The sequence below is a fragment of the Rosa rugosa genome, chromosome 3, assembly GCF_958449725.1.
Source record: "Rosa rugosa chromosome 3, drRosRugo1.1, whole genome shotgun sequence".
Taxonomy (NCBI): Eukaryota; Viridiplantae; Streptophyta; class Magnoliopsida; order Rosales; family Rosaceae; genus Rosa; species Rosa rugosa.
Genome location: NC_084822.1, coordinates 16,779,927 through 16,787,667, shown reverse-complemented (window position 1 = coordinate 16,787,667; position 7,741 = coordinate 16,779,927). Strand labels below are relative to the sequence as shown.

Here is a 7,741-nt window from a genome sequence, read left to right as displayed (position 1 = left end):
CACAACTATTCACAACTATAATGTAAGGAGAGAAAATTCAATGAATTATATATAGGTTCCGTCAGATACTAGCATTACTTTGCATAATTATGTCATCTCTTGTAGTCTTGTGTGATATTTTGCAAGGAGCTAGGTCAATTGTTGCTTGGGGGAGCCATGAGCCAATATTCCAAACAAGTTGATCGATATGATTCAATCATGGAGGAGTTGCATGCGGTCAGCTGCTTGTGTTCAATTGTTTTTGGACGCACACCCACCTAACCCCATGGTTCATGGACGGTTCTTATTGCATGCATGTATAATGCCACAGAGGCCCTACTCAGGTTGGAGCAAGTGGCCCGTATCTGTCTAGCTAAAAGTCTTGTGGTTGGTGGACCCTCCACTGATCGGACCTCTGTGTGTGTGTCACGTACGGTCAGTCTGTTCCCGAAGCCACGGAGGAGGAGGAGCTGGCTGTCAACTTCTAGACATGTAAATATAGAAGAAAAGAGAAGGTAGATTACTGGTGGAGTGCTCATCCCGAAACTTGAAGGGAATGAAGGATCCAAAACATTTTGCAATTTTCTATTGGCGTTCATTCACGAGATGAGATGAGAATCATTAGATGGTGTTTATGAAAGGGAATGTATGACGTTCTCTTGTGTTCTGTTCTGCACGATCGAAGATATTTTCTAGTACTCTCAATAAACTATCACAAGTACATCTACAAATTCCACAAATTTAATCATTATTTTTTGCGGCAAAAGATTTGTGACAAATCTATTGTAGTGTAAAACCATATGCTCAAATTTAATTAAGGCAGTAATTTTTCTCTCTCATAAATATTACTCGGGCTTTCTTTGAGTAATAATTTAAGATTCTAGGAGGATCTGCAACGAGCTCTTTATTTGAGCTCTATAGACAACATTTAGGACGAAATTAACTACATACTCCCAATCACACTACTAAATTAGGAGAATCGCTATGACTTCCTAAACTCTTAAGTCTCCTTGTCTTATTTTTTCTCAACAAATATTGCTTTTAAAACAACATAGTGTTTATGGCTCCATAGAGTGTTGAGCATGCTCAAAGCAACATTTGCTAGACTCCCTAGAAGTGTTATTCCTTTTTTTTTTTTTAAGTCAAATAAGTTGTCCATGTTCAAAAAAAAAAAAAATTTCCATATTACATATGCACAATAATGATCTACCTCTAAAAGACCGCCAGAAACACACACCTCTTTGAATAAATTCCAAAATAAAGAGAGCTAGAAATTCTGAATGGAACTAAAAAACTTTTTAAAGCAATTTTTATTTTTTCTTGTGATCCTCCTAACAAAAAGCCATATTATCCCTTCCACAATAAAGAATGAAGGCCCTAACACTAAATGAAAATGTAAAATCCATGGCAACTGTAAAGGCCCAACTAGCTAGGAAAAACCCTAGTTTGAACGTTGGAGGTTTCGCCCTTTCCTAGCATAGTCGTCGACACCGTAAAGCAACCGCCACCATATCTCTCGCTAACCCATGAAGACCAGCTAAGCAAAACCCTCAATGGAGCTGACTCCATCTTCGTCAAACACCGACAAGGGAAGACGAGCACCACTATCAGCAACGCTATCCCCAGCCGCATCGATCTAGACTAATAACCAAATCAGTTAGCCGAGCAACAACAACCCCTCCAGTGAATCACTAGGTCACCACCGATCACCATATTCCAGTCAAAGAGCGAGCCCATGTGAACACCACAGAGCGAGGAGACTCCACCACAATAGCGTCCCCTAAACCAGAAACCAAAAGCATCACTAAGAGAAGATAAGTGAAAGGTGGAGTCAGACAGATTGACATCAAATCAGCCATTAGATGATGTCGGATGTATAGTAGAGTGGCTGCACCGTCTACAAACCCTAGCAGAGCACGCTAGCTAGGTCAGTTTTTGTTGGTTAAACGTGTAATGTCAAATTATAGTTATAATTAACCAAAATGATATCCTAAAACTTTTAGCTATGTAATCTTTTTAATTAATTTGTTGATGATATTTATTGAGGATACCCTAATTATTAGGCTACTCTTTGTCAAGAATCTTGTATACTATGTATAGAATACAAGATATATAATTCGGAACTCATGAGGCACAACGATGTCATTTAAAAGAGGGGATGAAATCTGCTGTCCCCAAAAACCATGTGCCAAGCCTGTCTCTATATTCTGATTGGTCCATTAAGATTAGAAAATGAAAGAAAGATTAAGATAATGATTTTTTTAATCATTCTAAGCCAATCAAAACATGGGGATAGTGTTGGGAGAGGGTTTTTGGGACAGCAGATTGAGTATCCTAGTGTATGCAATTTCGGAAATTCCAACCAACGAAAGGAGTAGCGACCTGAATTAATCCAAAACAATTAATTAATTGCTTAGGAGAGCGTCCTCATGGATTTAATAATCATCAGAGGAAACCAAACGAAACCTAATCAGTACCGCCTACGCACCAACTTCTCCCAAACCTACAACTCCTGGATAAGTTTCATGTTTCATTGTGGTTTGATGAAAAAAAAAAACATAAATACATAAAAAATAATTGTTATGGCCATGTGCTTGAGTTTACGCCATTTATCCCCTAAAACAATTTTACACCATCTTAAAGAACGATTTGTGATGATCCTATATCTTGCCTGTCCTGAGAACCAAATTTGGAAAGTAGGAGCAAAAAGAAGGAAATACTTGTAATCATATTGCATGCCAAAGTTATATTTGTTTTCTTTTTGGACCTTCAAATTTTCAGCCTTATATTTTTACTCATTGATTTCCTTAAACACTTGAATGTTTGTAGATTTTGATAGAACTGGGAACACCACAAGGATCAAATATCATATCTCAGATGCGATCACATATATTTCGCAACATCTTATATATTCTTTTTTTTTTTTAATTTGTATTCTCTCATTTTTATTTTATAGTTCTCTTGATGCAGTGCTCTCACGATGGGGCATGTCCTTTGGAGAAAGCAGGTAAATATTGTCATTTTGTTCAATGTTTGGAGAGAACTTCTACACAGCTTGCATACAAGGTTCTTTCTTAATTCATATGTTGTATTATCTTTTGAAAGATTTATCTAGTTACCATATTATTTGAACCTAAGCAGTTAGTATTGGCATTAGAGGCAGACATCAAATTGTTGGACATATCCAATTGCTAGATACTTGTACAAGGGGAACCTCATGGGACCAGAGTCTGCAGGAGGTTAATATAATAATTCCAGTGCCTGCTGGAACTAAGTCAAGGTATATTGTTTATGAGGCAAAGAAGAACAGTGTGAAGTTTGGACTGGACTGAAGGGTCGGTCTCTTATAATTGATGTAAGTCTGCTGCTTTATTATTCATATTATTAGTCGGCCGTATATCACAAACAACAAGATATGATATGAATGCATAGAGTAGTTTACTACATGGTAACATTTCAAGCAGAACAGTAGATATAGTTAGAGATCCTACACATAATAAAAAATAGTGGCAGATGAGAATGTGTGCGCATGAATTGTACTAAAATGATGATGGTTCAGGTATATACCCCTTCCATTTATTTCTTTAATTTTGATCCTTCTTAATGGTACAGATGCATAGACTGCATGTAGCTGCATTATGCATTAGTGAAAGTACTTGACACCATGAAAAAAACTTGCCTTTCTAATTTAAATGGTGTTTAGTAAACTTGGTGCAACTTTTATAACCTACTTTCCTTCGCTTCGCTCAATCATTGGTTTGTAGAGTTTGCTGCATGGTGGCTTGCAAGGAATATATTTATGCTTGAGTAATCACTCACTTGCGATACTGACTAAAAGTTTTGGATCGTTAGCAGTTAATGTTTTGATTATACCTTGGTGTTAGCAGGATGTAAAAAGATTTTAAATGTTCTGTATCTATGCAGAATTTGTTCAGTTAATCTGAAATGCAATTTTTATTTTCTGTTGTGTTTTCTTTGCACCTAAAGAGATTCTTGACATTTTATATTATGTTTTGGGCAAGTAAAAGCTGCATTACTGAGGCTTTAAATTCCCAAATAGTTTGAGGGTATCATACTGGCAATAAATGACAGGAACATCTATTGAGATTGTGAAGACATCAGATGAAAGAAAGAGCGGTATAAAATTCATTTTTATTAGTGTAATGAGTAACAAAATAATGCGAGCGAGATTGTTTCTATGCCTGCAATTTAACGAAGTCAGATATCAGTTTCCATGCGAATTTGGATAGGACAATCATAGTATGAATTGGTTTCTATTGTTTCTTTTCTTTCAGTTTTGTCAACATCTTCATTCATTTTTTCTGTACTATATGCAGCAAAAAAATACTCTTATCAAGTGCAGGGAAGAAAACGGTGGAGTACACAGTGCCATTAGCAGAGAAGACTAAAGACATGGCCATGTTTGCAGGTAAGACCACTCTGCATTATGTTGGTCATGTTGCGGTGGATTTGAAGGACAAGGCCACTGTGGTAGGTTGGACTGCAGCGCACTACGCAACTGAGGCAGCAGTGGAGGGAACCAAAGCAGCTGCAAGGTTGGAGCTCAAATGCACAGCAAGGAGGGCAAGAATGGAGCTCAAATGCACAGCAAGGGAGGCAGGGGGGATACTAGAACATGATCTACTTAGTGTTTAGTTGTAGAACAGACTAAATCTTTTGTTAATACAATGATCATTTCAACTATATTTTCTATGCTTTTGAATTTAGTACTTAAATAATGTTGTGTTAGTTCCAAAACCGCAGCAAAACTTTCTAGTGTATAATAGTTTTTATCTTTGCATGTTCTTAGAATGAAAATATGGTGCAATTAGCACCATATTTTTTTTTATAAAAAAAATTCCTTTTTTGCTATTGCCGTCGCAAATACCTCCACATTGATTATCCTGAAACAAACAATGCGACGGAAGTCACCGTAGCAAATGGACCGTCGCAAAACAATAAATTTGCGACGACAAGAGAAAACCGTCGCAAAAAAGTATTTGCGACGGAAAATTGCAGTAGCAATTGGATTTTGTGACGCCACCTATTGCAACGCCTATGTTGCTGTCGCAAAAAGCTCAATTTGCCGTCGCAAAAGCAATTTTTTTTAGTAGTGCGTCCGCACTTTAGCGAAAGTACGGACGTCCTTTTTGGAACAGCTTCGATATACAGGCCCATTCCAAAGCGGACGTCCGCACTTCTCTAAAGTGCGGACGGCGGCGCGCGGCTTGCAGGAGGGAGGCCGGAGGCATCTCGGACGGTTCTGGGCAGCGTTCGAGGTCGGAGGAGGTCCGAGTTGCAGGTTCTGGGCAGCAACCCGACCTGTAACTGCAGGTTTTCTGGGTAGCGCTGCAACGACGTCGCCGGCGACTCCACCGACTGCAGACCTCTCTGCCCGACCCCTGGCGTCCTTCCAGCAACCCCCGCCGCTTCGTCGCGCCCCGAGCCGAGCTGCAGCGTCGCCGTCCGCACTTTAGTGAAAGTGCGGACGTCCTCTTTGGAACGGCTCCGTATATATATATATATATATATATATGAGCATATGGGAACTACTTACCATGTTTTCTGTTAGAACGTCCTGCACATCCTTGTGATGCCACAATCTGCTTCGCTTACCGGGCTCTGTAGACTCTTGCCGATCTATATCTTTTCTCATCTCTTCTAGCAAATCATGCATGCAAATACGACCAGATCCACCACCATATATGAGCGCCTTTTCTTCAAGAACTTCAATACTATGCTTGGGGTTGTTGCGGTCACTACCTTCTAGTATCTGTATCACATTAATTGTATGCTTACCTTTGAAGAAACAAGCAATGTCGAGGAAAACTTCTTTCTCTGTTTCTTCCAGTCCATCGTAACTGACTTTGAGAATATCTCGAATGTCTTTGGGAAGATTTCTTTTATAACCATCTAACATAGCTTGCCATTCACGTATAGGTCTACCATATAGATGTGAACCCAAAATTACCAGGGCTAATGGAAGGCCTTGAGCATATTTAACAACAGTACTAACTAAGAGCTTCTCATTGTCATCTAAATTTCTCTTATTCTTGAAGGCATTTGAACTGAAGAGCTTACAACCTTCATTATGATTTAGTTCCCTGGCCTTGTATATAAGGACATTGCCAACAGACGCATATCTCTTGTTGTTATGATAATCCTGCTGCCACGACCAAACCAATCTGAATTTCCAGCTAATGTCTGTAGCTGGTCTGATTTATTCACATCATCAAGAACTAAGAGAATCCCTTTAGATCTCAACGTTTTACGCGACAAAGTGATTCCTTCATGAACACTGTTTATTTTCGATTCTTTCTGCCGCACAATGGTAGAGAGAAGAGTATTTTGTAGGTGGACTAAACCTCCATGTTTCTCTTAACCTTCTCTAACATTTGCCAAAAAGCAGCTACCATCAAACTCATGGGCAATTGTATTGCAAACAGCTTTAGCAATTGTCGTCTTCCCTATTCCGCCAATTCCCCATATTCCTACCACGCGTACATCATTTCTGCCAACACCTAACATTTCAAGTATATGTTGTACCCGAGAGTCTAACCCAACTTGGCACTTTGGCATATCCAAATTGGTAGGTTCTTTTACTTGTGTGGAAATCTCTTCAACAATTGTATCAATAAATTCATATTCATATCTGCGTTTAAAATCAAATGAAGCATTTAATAAAATAAACCTTGTTACTTCGAAAAAGAACAGTATTGTATAATAATCACACACCAATAGAAGAACATAAAACTTATGCTATATTAAAATGAGTAAAATTAAGTGCATGATATACCCGGTGCCCGAGAAATGCCACCCAGCTAAATTTGCTGCTTCTGAAAGAGCTGCTCTCCATCTTGACACCTCTTGGAACCTGCGTTCATGCTGTGCAAATGCCTCACCAAATTTACCTCGTTGGTTTCTTACGTCCGAGGGATCCACTTTGTAAAAGATCGGCCGAACCATTTGGTTCTTTGATCTTTTACATCCAAGGATATGAATCAGTTCCTCCAAACACCACTTGGAGGATGCATAGTTTTCGGAAAAGATAATGAGGGAGAGCTTTGATCCTTCAATGGCTTGGAGAAGTGCTTGTGATATTTCCTCTCCTCTTGTAAGCTCATCATCTATGAAGGTGTTGATTCCCTTCTGAAGCAAATTCCAGTACAAATGACCTGTGAAAGCGGAGCGGGTATCCTCGCCTCTGAAACTCAGAAACACATCGTGTGTGTATGAACCGGTGGAAAAAGGAACAGAAGATAATGAGGAAGAAGCTCTCAATTGGATGGCCATTGAATCTGGCTTTTTGTTTGATTTCATGCACAGCTCGGTGATGGAATGAAGAAGGAGCAGAAGAGGAAGAGGAAGAGGCTCTCAAAAATAGGTACACTGATCACAGTTCCCTGCTAACTTTCAACGTCAATCAGTGGCGGAAGCAAATGGTAGGCTCTATGGGCTGCAGCCTAGACGATATTTTGGGACAAAAACCCTTAAGTATATATATATTTACCTCCAGCCCATACTAGCCCAAAGAAAAAAGAAAAATATTTGTAGGTCGCGTACTCCACAGCAGCTCACTACTCAGTAGGTCAGTGGCTGGCGCTGCTTGATTACTCCCACAAACCGCCGCCAGAAATCGCCGTGAACGGTGAACCCACAATCCGATTTGGTGACCCCTACTTCACAGGTATAGATACTCTATCTTTCATCTTCAATTCTTGTCGATTTGGGGAAATCTCATGAATCTACTCTAAATTTCGAT

At 39.3% G+C, this 7,741-nt stretch overlaps 1 pseudogene; it reads right to left on the bottom strand.

Moving 5' to 3' along the window:
- Window positions 1–4,647: 4,647 nt before the first annotated feature.
- Window positions 4,648–7,272, bottom strand: LOC133737329 (TMV resistance protein N-like; annotated as a pseudogene).
- Between the last annotated feature and the right edge of the window lie 469 nt (window positions 7,273–7,741).